Source organism: Stomoxys calcitrans, chromosome 1 (genome assembly GCF_963082655.1).
Source record: "Stomoxys calcitrans chromosome 1, idStoCalc2.1, whole genome shotgun sequence".
Classification (NCBI taxonomy): Eukaryota; Metazoa; Arthropoda; class Insecta; order Diptera; family Muscidae; genus Stomoxys; species Stomoxys calcitrans.
The window spans coordinates 14,364,940-14,379,181 of NC_081552.1; the positions used below are offsets into that span (position 1 = coordinate 14,364,940).

The 14,242-nt window shown below is 38.6% G+C and overlaps 1 pseudogene; it reads left to right on the plus strand.

The window, feature by feature from the left end:
- Nucleotides 1–699: 699 nt before the first annotated feature.
- LOC106087995 (probable cytochrome P450 12c1, mitochondrial) lies at nucleotides 700–6,926 on the plus strand (annotated as a pseudogene).
- Nucleotides 6,927–14,242: the final 7,316 nt, after the last annotated feature.

Below are 14,242 nucleotides of genomic sequence, written 5' to 3' on the forward strand. Positions count from 1 at the left end.
TGGGCTCAAGACCTTTAAACGAAAGATCGGTTTATATGGCAGCTATATCAAAATCTGGACCGATCTGAGCCAAATTGAAGAAGGTTATCGACTGGCCTAACATAACTCACTGTCCCAAATTTTGGCTAAATCGGACAATAAATGCGCCTTTTTTGGGCTCAAGACCTTAAATCGAGAGATCGATCTATATGGCAGCTATATCCAAATCTGGACCGATATGTGCCAAATTGAAGAAGGTTGTTGACTGTCCTAACACAACTCACTGTCCAAAATTTCAGCAAAATCGGATAATATATGTGGCTTTTATAGCCCTAAGACCCTAAATCGGCGGATAGGTCTATATGGGGGCTATATCAAGATATAGTCCGATATAGCCCATCTTCAAACCTAACCTGCTAATGGACAAAAAAGAATCTGTGCAAAGTTTCAGCTCAATATCTCTATTTTTGAAGACTTTTATAGCCCTAAGACCCTAAATCGGCGGATCGGCCTATATGGGGGCTATATCAAGATATAGTCCGATATAGCCCATCTTCAAACCTAACCTGCTAATGGACAAAAAAAGAATCTGTACAAAGTTTCAGCTCAATATCTCTATTTTTGAAGACTGTAGCGTGATTTCAACAGACAGACGGACGGACATGGCTAGATCGTCTTAGATTTTTACGCTGATCAAGAATATATATACTTTATAGGGTCGGAAATGGATATTTTTATGTGTTACAAACGGAATGAAAAAATGAATATTCCCCCATCCTTCGGTGGTGGGTATACAAATGTGGGTGGTATATATAATTGGTATTGCGTTTCCAACGCTCTTTTGCTTTTTTATTTGTAACAGACAAGCAATCGCGAATTCGTGTGCTTCAAACGATTGGGCGGATTCCCATTGCCACATGAAATTCCCATCACGAATATGAGTACGCAGTTATGATATGAGTGTGTAGATTTTAGCTTTAATTCATTCAATTTAATTTTTTTGATTATAAGGTCCATTAGTATGCTTTGAAGCGTTTCAATGTCAACACCAACAGTTGAAAAATTAAAATGTTATCAAATGTAGTAAGAAGACGAAGCTGCAAACTGTTTAATATATGGACATATAAAGAATTCTCAACGGCCATTGATATAAAGGTACGTATACAATAGTCGTTACACATACACTCTTGTATAATATGAAATATATATAAAATAAGATTAAATATATTCAGAATTGACTTTAAATTTAAAGAAAATTTCGAAAACTACGTTATCGGTTTGTAGGAAAATGAAATGAATAATAAATTAGAAAACCCTTAACAACGGTCTATTACTACTTACAGCCTGACCTTTCTTCACTGGAGACTTCCTATGTCAACGATTTACAAAAAGAATGGCAAGCAGCCAAACCATTTCCAGCAGTACCTGGTCCTACCCGATTTCAAATGGTTCGTGGATTTATGAAAGGTGGTGAATTTCATGATAAACCTTTCGATGCTCTTTTGCGTCTTTTTCGTGAGCGTTATGGAGATATTTTCTTGATGCCTGGCATGTTTGGTCAAAATACAAACTTGATCACCTTCAATTTGAAGGATCATGAGAAAGTTTTTCGCACCGAAGGAGCATATCCTTTTAGACCGGGCAATGAGTTGGCACTTGAATATCGTTTGGCTCGAAAGGACGATCTATACGATGAGGATAACTTGGGTGTTGCTGGACAGTAAGTATAACATATAAATCGCTATAAACTATACATAACAAATGAGTATTCTCCACACAAAAAAGAGAAATTTTTAAAATATTTAGAACACTAGCTAAACTGGGTCCACTCCGCTGCGCCTTCTTTTACAATAAAATATAACAAAATAATGCTTTGAATATTTATTTTCGACAATTAAAGAGCTTTTGGTGAAATTCCATGCTACGAAAATTTTACATGTATATATGTCGCTTGACTAACAGTACAACAATATAAATGCCTTTATTTAAATCCCCTATGGGTCATTTATGGTTGAATGTTAGATAGTCTCTATTTCTACTACAAAATTTCCAAAAAAAACATTCCACTAAGTAACAGGGGATACGTCCCCCATATCAATGAGTGCAGTCCGATTAAAGTTTAAACTCAATGTTAAGGGGCCTCCTTATTTAGGCCGAGTACGAACGGCGAGCCGCAATTAGTGGAGAAGTTTTAACATGACAGGATACCTCACATATGTAGCCAGCATTAGTAGAGGATAACCACCGCTGAACATTTTTGTGATGCTGGGATTTGAACCTAGGCGTTCGGCGTCATAGGCAGACCACAGAAACTTCGTCAGGTCAGTTCTTCTCCTGAAGAAGATGGTCCCGTCACAGTTCAAAGAGCGGCATTCTGACTGCTCTGAATATTGTTCCAATGCGTATTATATAGCTAAAGAGACCACACTGGGGCTACATAACTTACCATAGACATGCCAATTGCTTTGTAAAGAGTGATTTTTTTGAGGTTAGGATTTTCATGCATTAGTATTTGACAGATCACGTGGGATTTCAGACATGGTGTCAAAGAGAAAGATGCTCAGTATGCTTTGACATTTCATCATGAATAGACTTACTAACGAGCAACGCTTGCAAATCATTGAATTTTATTACCAAAATCAGTGTTCGGTTCGAAGTGTGTTCATTCACCGTAACGTTGCGTCCAACAGCATCTTTGAAAAAATACGGTCCAATGATTCCACCAGCGTACAAACCACACCAAACAGTGCATTTTTCGGGATGCATGGGCAGTTCTTGAACAGCTTCTGGTTGCTCTTCACTCCAAATGCGGCAATTTTGCTTATTTACGTAGCCATTCAACCAGAAATGAGCCTCATCGCTGAACAAAATTTGTCGATAAAAAAGCGGATTTTCTGCCAACTTTTCTAGGGCCCATTCACTGAAAATGATTTGCAAGCTTTGCTCGTTAGTAAGTCTATTCATGATGAAATGTCAAAGCATACTGAGCATCTTTCTCTTTGACACCATGTCTGAAATCCCACGTGATCTGTCAAATACTAATGCATGAAAATCCTAACCTCAAAAAAATCACCCTTTACATGGTAAAAAGGTTTCTTTTTCAGCACCCCCAAGTGACTTGAGGACCTTGATTCTATTTCTGACCTTATCGCAAATTGCAGCGGCATGTGAGGAGAATTTGTAAGAACTGTCAAATGTAACTCCAAGTATATTGAAACATTCGATGGTCGGAATCGCCTCTCCTTCGCCCATCCCAGATTTGGAGACAGATATCTTCAGATTTCTCGCAGTGAAATCAGCGGCAAGTTCGTTGAGGTAGACGTTTAGCCTATCGCAGATGTCAACAATAGGTCGGGGCCTTATGCTATGATCGAACAATCGTCCGCATACGATAAGATGTCGTCTGGAGGGGTGGAATGGAGGAAGGCAGACGTTAACAGTGGCGAAGATATCACTCCCTGTTTTACACTACAATGAACTCCCTGTTTCACTCTACAGAATTCGACTTTTTATCCCTAATTTTCGCAAACGACTGGCAAGTTCACAGATAATTCGTGACTTAGCGTTTCAGGCCTGGCTAGAGGGATGTGTAGGCGATGTCCTCAAATAGTTTGGCATGGTTGAAAGTGTCGAATGCTTTCGATAGGTCGAGTGCCACTAGCACCGTCCTATGGCATGGCCTGAGCTGATAGATGCCACGGCATATATGTGCGGTGATGACATGCAATGCAGTTGTTGTGGTATACAGTCTTCAAAATCCATGTTGATGCACGGCGAATGGAAATTTTCCAACAAGTCTAGGGAAGAGTAGTCCATCGAACGACTTGGCTACTGCTGAGAGAAGGGAGATCGGTCTCCCCGACTCCCCCTTACTCGGATCCTTTCCAGTCTTCAGTGGCGGGATCACTCTGCCCATCTTCTAAGCATTGAGTACTATAAGAGCGTTAAAAGGCAGGTTGAGGACATTTGAAAGGTACTCGACTGCATCAGTGTAGATATTCCGTCTTCAGCATCAGTGTAGATATTCCGTCGAGGTCCAACGCCTTGGATAACTTGCCGCCACAGACTCCAGGTAGATCAAGATTCTTCAGCATCAATGTAGATATTCCGTCGGCGCCCAACGTCTTATATGACTTGGCGCCACAGATGACATTCGCAAATTCGTCCACGGTAAAATGTGATAGCAGTCCATCGGCTCGAAGACCACAGATACGTTGAATGGCTCTTTAACTGCACACTCTCTTTTCTTTGAGTGATGCATACTGCTCGTAGTTATTGTTTTATTTTCAGCGCTTTTGCATTGAAGTTTAGAATAGCGTCATATAGTGGTTACAACGGGAAAATAACTAGAAATTAGAATACAACTTTTAAACTATAAACCGAAGCGTTTTAAAAGGTTCTAGCTATTTTTAAAGACGACACAGGCTTTCAGAATTACTGAACTAGATTGACCTATTTCTTATACAGGATGGGATAACTTTAACTTTGTAGGGGCTATAACTTTTGAACTAATTGTCGGGTTCACAAGAAATATTTTTGAAAGAAAGCCCTTAACAAGACTTACAAAATATAAGCTTAAATGACTGCACCATATCATATCATGAGCAACTACGATTTTGATATAAAACTTTGGCTCCAAGTATCAGTTTTTGTGTACCAAAAACTTACTCCGCTTTTAAGTACCTTTCATTTGTTACCCATATTGCTCCAATCGGTAAAAATGGGATTTGTGTGTGGGATGGAGTATTTTTGGGGAACACCTTTCATTTGATACCCATATTGCCCAATCATAAAAATGGAATTTGATAATTCGTTTTTTAACACCGTGCGTTCATGCGTTGCTGACTGGTTGGACATCGCAACTCATCGCTACCAGTACTAGTAGTGGATGTTGTTTTGCATTTGTTGTGTCCGGTTACAAGCGAGATATACACCTCTTACAATGGCTAATCCAATAGGAATTGAGGTAGTCCGTCTCTACAGGAACGTAGATCAGCAGGAACTACTCTGGTTTGCCAGAAGAGGTAACCTTTTTCAGGTGGTGAGGGTGGCGGCCTCCAAGAAAAGCTTTAACTCTGTAGGTGTTCACAGCTTCTTCCAACATATGTGTTTTGTCGAGCGGCAGGGCTTGTTTATCTAAAGTGTTGTATACTGTAAAAATCTTCATACTTATTGGAGACTTCTCTACATATCATGGGGACTGATCTATGTTCACACTGTATGTGAACACATACAGTAAAAACTTTTTACAAATAGTGGAGTCTTCTCCATTTACATGAACTATCCCTACACAAATAGTGGATACCTCTATTTATATAGTGAAAACCTCTCCACATATTTTTCTTTAGACAAAACATAGAAAACTCTACACATTTATATAAATAGTAGAAGAATATTGTAGGCTTTCCCTTAATATTGGAAATAAATCCTTTAATTCTCAAATTTCAATGTTCGGCGATAATCTATCAAAAAAAAAATAATAATAGGTATGGTTTTTTTTATTTTTTAGAGGTGCCCAATGGAATAAATTTCGACATGCTGTAAATCCAGTCTTAATGCAGCCAAGATATACGGTGCTCTATATTGAACCCATAGCTAAAGTGAACGAAGATTTTATACAAAGGTAAGCCATGTGAAATGTTTTTTGAGAAAAAATAATTTATTTCTCTAAACCTTCCGAATTATTCAGCTACGCGACCCCAACACCTTAGAAGTCCCTGGCAATTTCCTTACCGAAATTAAGCGTTTAGCATTTGATTCGGTGGCCTCCATTGCATTGGACAAACACTTTGGCCTCGTTCGCAACGATGACTCTGTGCCAGAGGCTCAAGAATTATTTGACAACTTTCAGGTTTTTGCTACATCTATGTATGACTTGGGAATAAAGCCCTCAATTTATAAGTACTTTAAGACACCCACCTTCCGACGTTTCGAAAAATCAATGGACAGAATAACCGATATATGCCGAAAATTCGTTGATGAAGCTTTGGAACGTATAGAAAAAAGTGGTGGAGAAGGTAAAAGTGTTTTAGAAAAATTGGTAAAAATCGATCGCAGAATTGCCATAATTATGGCCGTGGACATGTTAATAGCTGGGGCCGATACTACAGCAACAATAATGTCGGGAGCCTTACTGTGTTTGGCCACTAATCCGGAGAAACAACAAAAATTGCGTGAAGAGATACTAAATAACATTGGCAAAAAGGAAAAATTCACCATGGAAAATATGAAAAATCTTCCCTACTTGAGGGCTTTTATAAAAGAGTCCCTGCGCATATATCCTTTGTTTTTTGGAAATCTGCGAACTACGGGTTTGGACCTATGTTTGAGTGGCTACCAAATACCCAAAGGTACCAATGTCATTATGACTTCAAATATGCTACTGCAAGACGAAGCCTACTTCGATCGTCCCAAGGAGTTTTTGCCTGAACGCTGGTTACGTTCTAACGAGAAAGAGTTATCGGATGGTGCCTCTCCAAAGCACACCAATCCCTTTATATTTCTACCCTTTGGTTTCGGACCACGTTCGTGCGCTGGCAAGCGCATTGTTGATTTAGAAATGGAAATGACAATGGCCAATATAGTGAGAAATTTCGAAATGGAGTTTAACTACTCAACGGAAAATGCATTTAACACTTACTTTATGAACACATGCAGAATACCCTTGAAGTTCAAATTTACGGATTTGAAATGAGAATTACTTGGACATTAAATCTAAGTGAAAGAGAAATATATTTTCCCTAATTTTTTACTTGATCTTTATTAATTTATATAAAAAATTTGCCAAGAAATTAAAAATTAGAAATCTTTCGGGCAAAATTTGAAAGATGTGGGGCTAAAGGTGTCAAACCAGGAGAACTTTGTATATGCACAGAAAAAATGTAAGACTAGGTTCAATTAAGAAATTCGTACATTCAATAAAAATTTTCTGAAATCTGTCCTATAAAGGAATTTGTGTTATTGATTAATAATTTTGCAATTTACATTTATGATAAGCTCAAAAATCCTACATATTTATGTAAGTGGTTATTAACTCCATAAACCAATTTATTGAAAGTTGGCCTTTCTTTTAGGCAAGTTTTTTACTGCTTAAATAAAAAAAAAAAAAGATGGTATATAAAGAGTATATAAACAAATTAATATATATATATATTGGGTTGCCCAAAAAGTAATTGCGGATTTTTTAAAAGAAAGTAAATAGAATGAACTTTAATCAAATATACTTTTTTACACTTTTTTCTAAAGCAAGCTAAAAGTAACAGCTGATAACTGACAGAAGAAAGAATGCAATTACAGAGTCACAAGCTGTGAAAAAATTTATCAACGCCGACTATATGAAAAATCCGCAATTATACAAAGGTAAGCCAATACATTTTTAAAATGAATCGTAATAAATACCAATCTTGGCATTCTACGTACGGTACCACGAAATCTAAATCCACACATACTATATTTCGTCATCAGCGCCATTTTCCAAGTCCATATAAATCTATATGGATAATAAACTATTGAAATAAAATATTATTAATAATATTTATATGTTATATATACCACGTTTGCATTTTCTACAATTTCTCCCAATTTGTTGCGTTTGGAATTTGTCCATTCTAATTGTTAACATCCGCATTTTTCCTCTTTTCACTACTCAACGTTTTTCACAATATTTTTATACCCACCACCGAACAATGTGGGTATAATCTTTCTGTCATTCCCTTTGCGACAAATCAAAATATCCATTTCCGACCCTATTAATATATTGGGTTGCCTAAAAAGTAATTGCGGATTTATTAAAAGAAAGTAAATGCATTTTTAATAAAACTTAGAATGAACTTTAATCAAATATATAATTGCCATTTTGTTCGATAACCTTTTGCCATCTTCCTGGCAAATTTAGTATTCCACGCTCATAGAACTTCTGGTCTTTATCTGCAAAAAACTGAACCAAGTGCGATTTTATAGCCTCATCATTGCCGAAAGTTTACCATTTAAGGAGTTCTGCAAAGATCGAAATAAATGGTAGTCTGATGGTGCAAAGTCAGGGCTATATAGTGGATGCATCAAAAGTTCCCAGCCAAGCTCACTCAGTTTTTGGCGAGTGACCAAAGATGTGTGCGGTCTAGCGTTGTCCTGGTGGAATATGAAACCTTTACGATTGACCAATTCTGGTCGCTTCTCCTTGATGGCTGTATTCAATTTGTCCAATTGTTGACAGTAAACATCCGAATTAATCGTTTGGTTCCTTGGAAGCAGCTCAAAATATACCACACCCTTCCAATACCACCAAACAGACAGCATAACCTTCTTTTGGTGGATATCAGCCTTTGAAGTGGTTTGAGCTGGTTCACCATGCTTGGACCATGATCGTTTTCGACTAACGTTGTTGTAAACAATCCATTTTTCATCTCCAGTTATGATTCGTTTTAAAAACGGATCGAATTCATTGCGTTTAAGGTGCATATCACAAGCGTTGATTCGGTTTGTTAAATGAATTTCTTTCAATACATGTGGTACCCCTATTAAAATTGACGTTAAACAAACAAATGTAAACAAAATTTCTCGCACTTTTTTTCTAAAGCAAGCTAAAAGCAACAGCTGATAACTGACAGAAGAAAGAATGCAATTACAGAGTCACAAGCCATTGAAAAAATTTGTCAACGCCGACTATATTACTACTATATTACCGACAATTACTTTTTGGGCAACCCAATATATTATTGATCAGCGTAAAAATCTAAGACGATCTAGCCATGTCCGTCTGTCTGTTGAAATCACGCTACAGTCTTTAAAAATAGAGATATTTAGCTCAAACTTTGCACAGATTCTTTTTTTGTCCATAGGCAGTTTAAGTTCGAAGATGGGCTACATCGGACTATATCATGATACAGCTCCCATATAGACCGATCTGCAGATTTAATGTCTAGGCCCATAAAAGCCCCGTTTATTACCCGATTTTGCTGAAATTTAAACATCGACATCCTTCTTCAATTTGGCCCAGATCGGTTCAGATTTGGATATAGCTACCATATAGACCGGTCTCTCGATTGAAGTTCTTGGTTCTATAAAAGGAGCATTTATTATCCGATTTCGCTGAAATTTTACACAGTGACTTATATTAAGCTTTTCGACATCCGTGTCCTATATGGTTCAGATCGGTCTATATTTGGATAAAGCTACCAAAAAGACCAATATTTTGTTCTACAAAATTGAACAGTGACTTATATTTATTAGTCCACTCAATGTCCGTGCCTAATTTTGTTCAAACCGGACCATATTTCGATTATGATAAATCGAATTATGACGACGGTGGTTTATATTTTATACCCTCCACCATAGGATGGGGGTATACTAATTTTGTCATTCCGTTTGCAACACCTCGAAATATGCGTCTAAGATCCGCTAAAGTATATCTATTCTTGATCGTCATGACATTTTAAGCCGATCTAGCCAAGTCCGTCCGTCCGTCTGTCGAAAGCACGCTATCTTTCGATGGATTAAAGCTAGACGCTTGACGCATATATATCTTATTAGTGTAGATTGCTTGAGATTATAAATCGGTCCATGTTTTAATATAGCTGCCATATAAACCTTGGGTCTTGACTTGAGCATCGAGAGGAAGCAATTCTTACCCGATTTGGCTGACAATTTGCACGTGGTGTTTTGGTATCACTTTCAACAACTGTCCTAAATATGGTTCAAATCGGTTCATAAACTGATAAAGCTGCCATATAAATCGATCTTGGATCTTGACTTCTTTAGCCACCAGAGGGCGCAATTCTCATCTGATTTAGCTGCAATTTTGCACAAAGTGTTTTGTTATCACTTCGAACAACTGTGCTAAGTATGGTTCAAGTCGGCATATAACCTGATATTGCTGTCATATAAACCAATCGTGAATCTTAACATCTTGAGCATCTAGAGGGGGCAATCCTTAACCAATTTGGCTTAAATTTTACATGCAGTTGTCTGTTATGACTTCCAACAACTGTGCTAAGTGTGGTTCAAATCGTTCCATAACCTGATATAGCTGCCATATAAACCGATCTTGGATCCTGACTTCTTGAACCACTAGAGGGCGCAATTCTTATCCGATTTGGCTAAAATTTTGCATGAACTGTTGTGTCCATAACCTGATATAGCTGCCATATAAACCGATCTATAGAAGCCGTAATTTCTATCCAATTTTGCTCATATTTTGTACAACGGGTTCTCCCATGACCTTCAGCATACATGTCCAATATGGTCTTACTCGACCTATAGCCTGGTACAGCTCCCATATAAACCGATCTCCCGATTATGCTTCTTGAGCCCCTACAAGGCGTAATTCTTATCCGAATGGACTGAAATATTACCCAATGACTTCTACTATGGTCTTTAACATTCCATTCACTTAAGGCCCGAATCGGCATAACAATTCTCATCCATTATTCTTTGTTTGCCTAAAAAGAGATATTCTTTGTCGAAAATTATTAAAGCAATTAACACCTTGTTTGAAAAGTTTTTCATAAGTTTATACCTTATTTAATAGGTCAAATATTGGATTTTTTCTGTGTGGCGGCAATATCTACTTATGGATAGAAATGGACATCTATCCAATTAATACCCACGCGTTGCACAGTGGGATAGAATTGAAAATTTAGTAAAAACAAGTAAAAGCGTGCTAAGTTCGGCCGGGCGAAATCTTGGGAACCCGCCACCATGGATTCTGCCTAAAATGTAAACGAACTACATTTAGTTGAAGCGCATAATTTTATTAACTTTAACTTTTCCCTAGTTTTTATATAATTCTCGCACTGGCCAAGGTAGACTCGAATACCACTTGTTAGATGTGATGTCCGTTCGTGATTTTGTTAGGAAGGAACATTAACCACGCGTTCGTACCCACGCCTCGATTCCATCGGCGGAGGCAGTGAAACATCCCTGTCTCCGTCTCCGCCAATCTTTGGCCGTCGAAAGATCATCCCTGCTTAACCATTTTGAATGGCCCTACTCATTTGGCGTATGTTATCTGTCAACGAATTATCCTCGACAAAAGCAATAACCGCGGCCAACACAAATCAAAGAAAATGTAAATATACAGGTATTGCTTCAAAAAAATATTATATAGTCCTATGAACTGGCCGTGACAACACATAATTTAATCACACAGTGTCCTGTTAGGCCATTATGATTGATCGACTGTTCTTGGTTGGGGTGGTCCGCTAGATAGATACATGAGTATAAAGATATCAGATTCGCCGTCCACAACCGTATACCTTCAATTTAACCCCAAACTGTCATGATTGGTGCATGCAGCTGTTTGGTGGAGGGCGTCTATAGGAAGGTTGTGCGCCACACCCCATCTGGCACATGAGCACAAATTTGAATGACGCTTGATCACTTGATTCCCCATTGTTTTAATGGGTCAAATAACCTATTGGAGGAGATTTTAGGAGGTAAAGCACCACCTAGATTCATGGACATAAAGTTTGATATCATATTCGTAATCTGCTCTCAAATGCCTTTCATTTGAGTTTCATCAAGCTAAGATCGAGTAATATTCCCATTTGGGGGGCTTATCGGGGGTGGGGCGACCATCAATTACTTGGACCTCATTTTTATGTCATATTCGTAGTCTACTTCCGAATACCTTTCATTTGAGTCCTATATTGATATGATCGTCCAATATGTCTGTTTGGAGCAGTTTTTGAGGTTGGGTAACCCCTTGGATACTTGAATCCAAGTTTTTATACCATATTCGTATTCGACTCTCCTAAACCTAAATCTTTTATTTAATACCCACATTGTCCCTATCGGTCCACTTTTAATTTTGGGTGGCTCTTTGGGGTAACGGGGGAGGGTCCGCCCCCTTCAATATCAACAAATTATATAGCCTATACCTCTTTTCAGACCATATTCGTAATACTACTCCCGAATACCTTTCATTCGAGTCCCACATTGTCATTATCGTCCAATAAACCTATTTTAGGAGGTTTTGGGGTCGGGGCGCCACCCCAGTTACTTGGATCCAATTTTTAATATGAAATTCGTAGTCAACTCCTGAATACACCCCACCCTAAAAACTACCAAACATATATTTTGACCAATCACGACAATATGGGACTCAAATGAAAGGTATTTAGGATAAGAAAACGTATCTGATATCCATTTGTGGAACCAAGTGCTAGGGGGACCACCCCAACCCCCAAAACACCCCGTAAATCGGACATATTTATCGACCATGGCAGTATGGGAGTCAAATGAAAGGTATTTGCGAGTAGAATACGAATCTGATATTCAAATGTGGGACCACGTTTCTGGGGGTCCACTCCTTCCCCAAAACACCCCCCGAACAGGACTTATTTACTGATCATGGGAATTTGGGGCTTAAAAAAAAGGTATTTGAGTGTAGAATTAGAATCTGATATCCAAATATGAGACCAACTGTTTGGGGGGCCGCCTCTCCCCATAAACCTCCTCCAAAGGGGACACATTTACGACCATAGCCACATAAGGCTCAAATGAAAGATCTTTTGGAGTATTATTACAAATTAAAATTAAATTACAAATTAAATACGAATCTGATATCCAAATGTGGGACCACGTTTCTGGGGGTCCACCCCTTCCCCAAAACACCCCCCAAACAGGACTTATTTACTGACCATGGGAATATGGGGCTTAAAAAAAGGTATTTGAGTGTAGAATTAGAATCTGATATCCAAATATGAGACCAAGTGTTTGGGGGCCGCCTCTCCCCATAAACCTCCCCCAAAGGGGGCACATTTACGACCATAGCCACATGGAGCTCAAATGAAAGGTCTTTTGGAGTAAAGCACAAATCTGATCTCAATATTCGGGAAAAGTGTTTATGAGGCCACCCCACCCCCACAACACCACCCAACCCCCAAAACACCCCTAAATCGGACATATTTACCGACCATGGCAATATGGGACTCACATGAAAGGTATTTGCGAGTAGAATACGAATCTGATACCCAAATGTGGGACCACGTTTCTGGGGGTGGACCCTTTCCCAAAACTCCCCCCAAACAGGACTTATTTACTGACCATGGGAATATGGGGCTTAAATAAAAGTTATTTGAGTGTAGAATTAGAATCTGATATCCAAATATGGGACCAAGTGTTTGGGGGGCCGCCTCTCCCCAAAAACATCCCCAAAAGGGAACAAAATTACGACCATAGCCATATGGGGCTCAAATTAAAGGTCTTTGGGAGTAAAGCCGGAATGTGATATTAATATTTAGGAAAAGTGTATATGTGGCCACCCCACCCCCACAACACCACCCAAATAGTAAGTATTTGCTGACTTTTGCAATATGAGGCTCAAATACGAGGGTTTTTAGAGTGGAACACGAATCCGATATATATTTCAAGGCAACTCACTAAGTGGCCGCCCATCCCCCAAAACACCACCCAAACCAGGCATGTTTGCCAACCATGGAAATATGGGTCTCAAAATAAAGATATTTGAGAGTAGACCACGTATCTGATATCAACATTAGGGACCAACTGTCTAGAGGACGTCCCACCACCATAACAACCCCCAAATAGGACGTATTTACTCACCAAGACAATTTGGGTCGTAAAGAGAGTGGAACTAAATATTTATAGTTTTTAGGGCCAATAACCCAAACCGGACATATTTGCTGACTTTTACAATAATGAGTTTAAATGAGATTAGAAAACGAATTTGATATACAATTTTGAGGGCATTGGCAATATGGGGTTCAAATAAATCATATATAGATATATGAGAATTGAGCACGTTGCCGATATATTTTCCGGGCTTAGTGTTTGGGCGACCACCCTAATCCCCAAAACACCTCTAAATCGGCCATATATACCGACCATGTCAATGTGGAGATTAAATGAAAGGTATTGGGGGGTAGAGCAAAAATTGATACCCACTTACGGAACTAATTTTCTAAGCAGCAATTTTTAAGTGACCATCGCAAAATGGGGCTCAAATAAGGGTATTTGGGAGTAGAATACGAATTTGATATCCAAATTTAGGACCATGTATTTAGGGAATCACCCCTTCCCCAAAACACCCCGCAAAAGGAAAAAAATGTTCGACCATGCCAATATGTGGTATTTACGACTAGAAAGCGAATTTGATAACCTATTTTGGGCCATGTGTTTGGGGGACGCCTCATCGTGTAATCTCCCCTAAACCAATGGCAATATGGGGTTTAAATAAATGGTTTCTGAAAGAAGAGCACGATGCTGATATTTTTTCAGGGCCAAGTGTCTGGGAGACCACCTC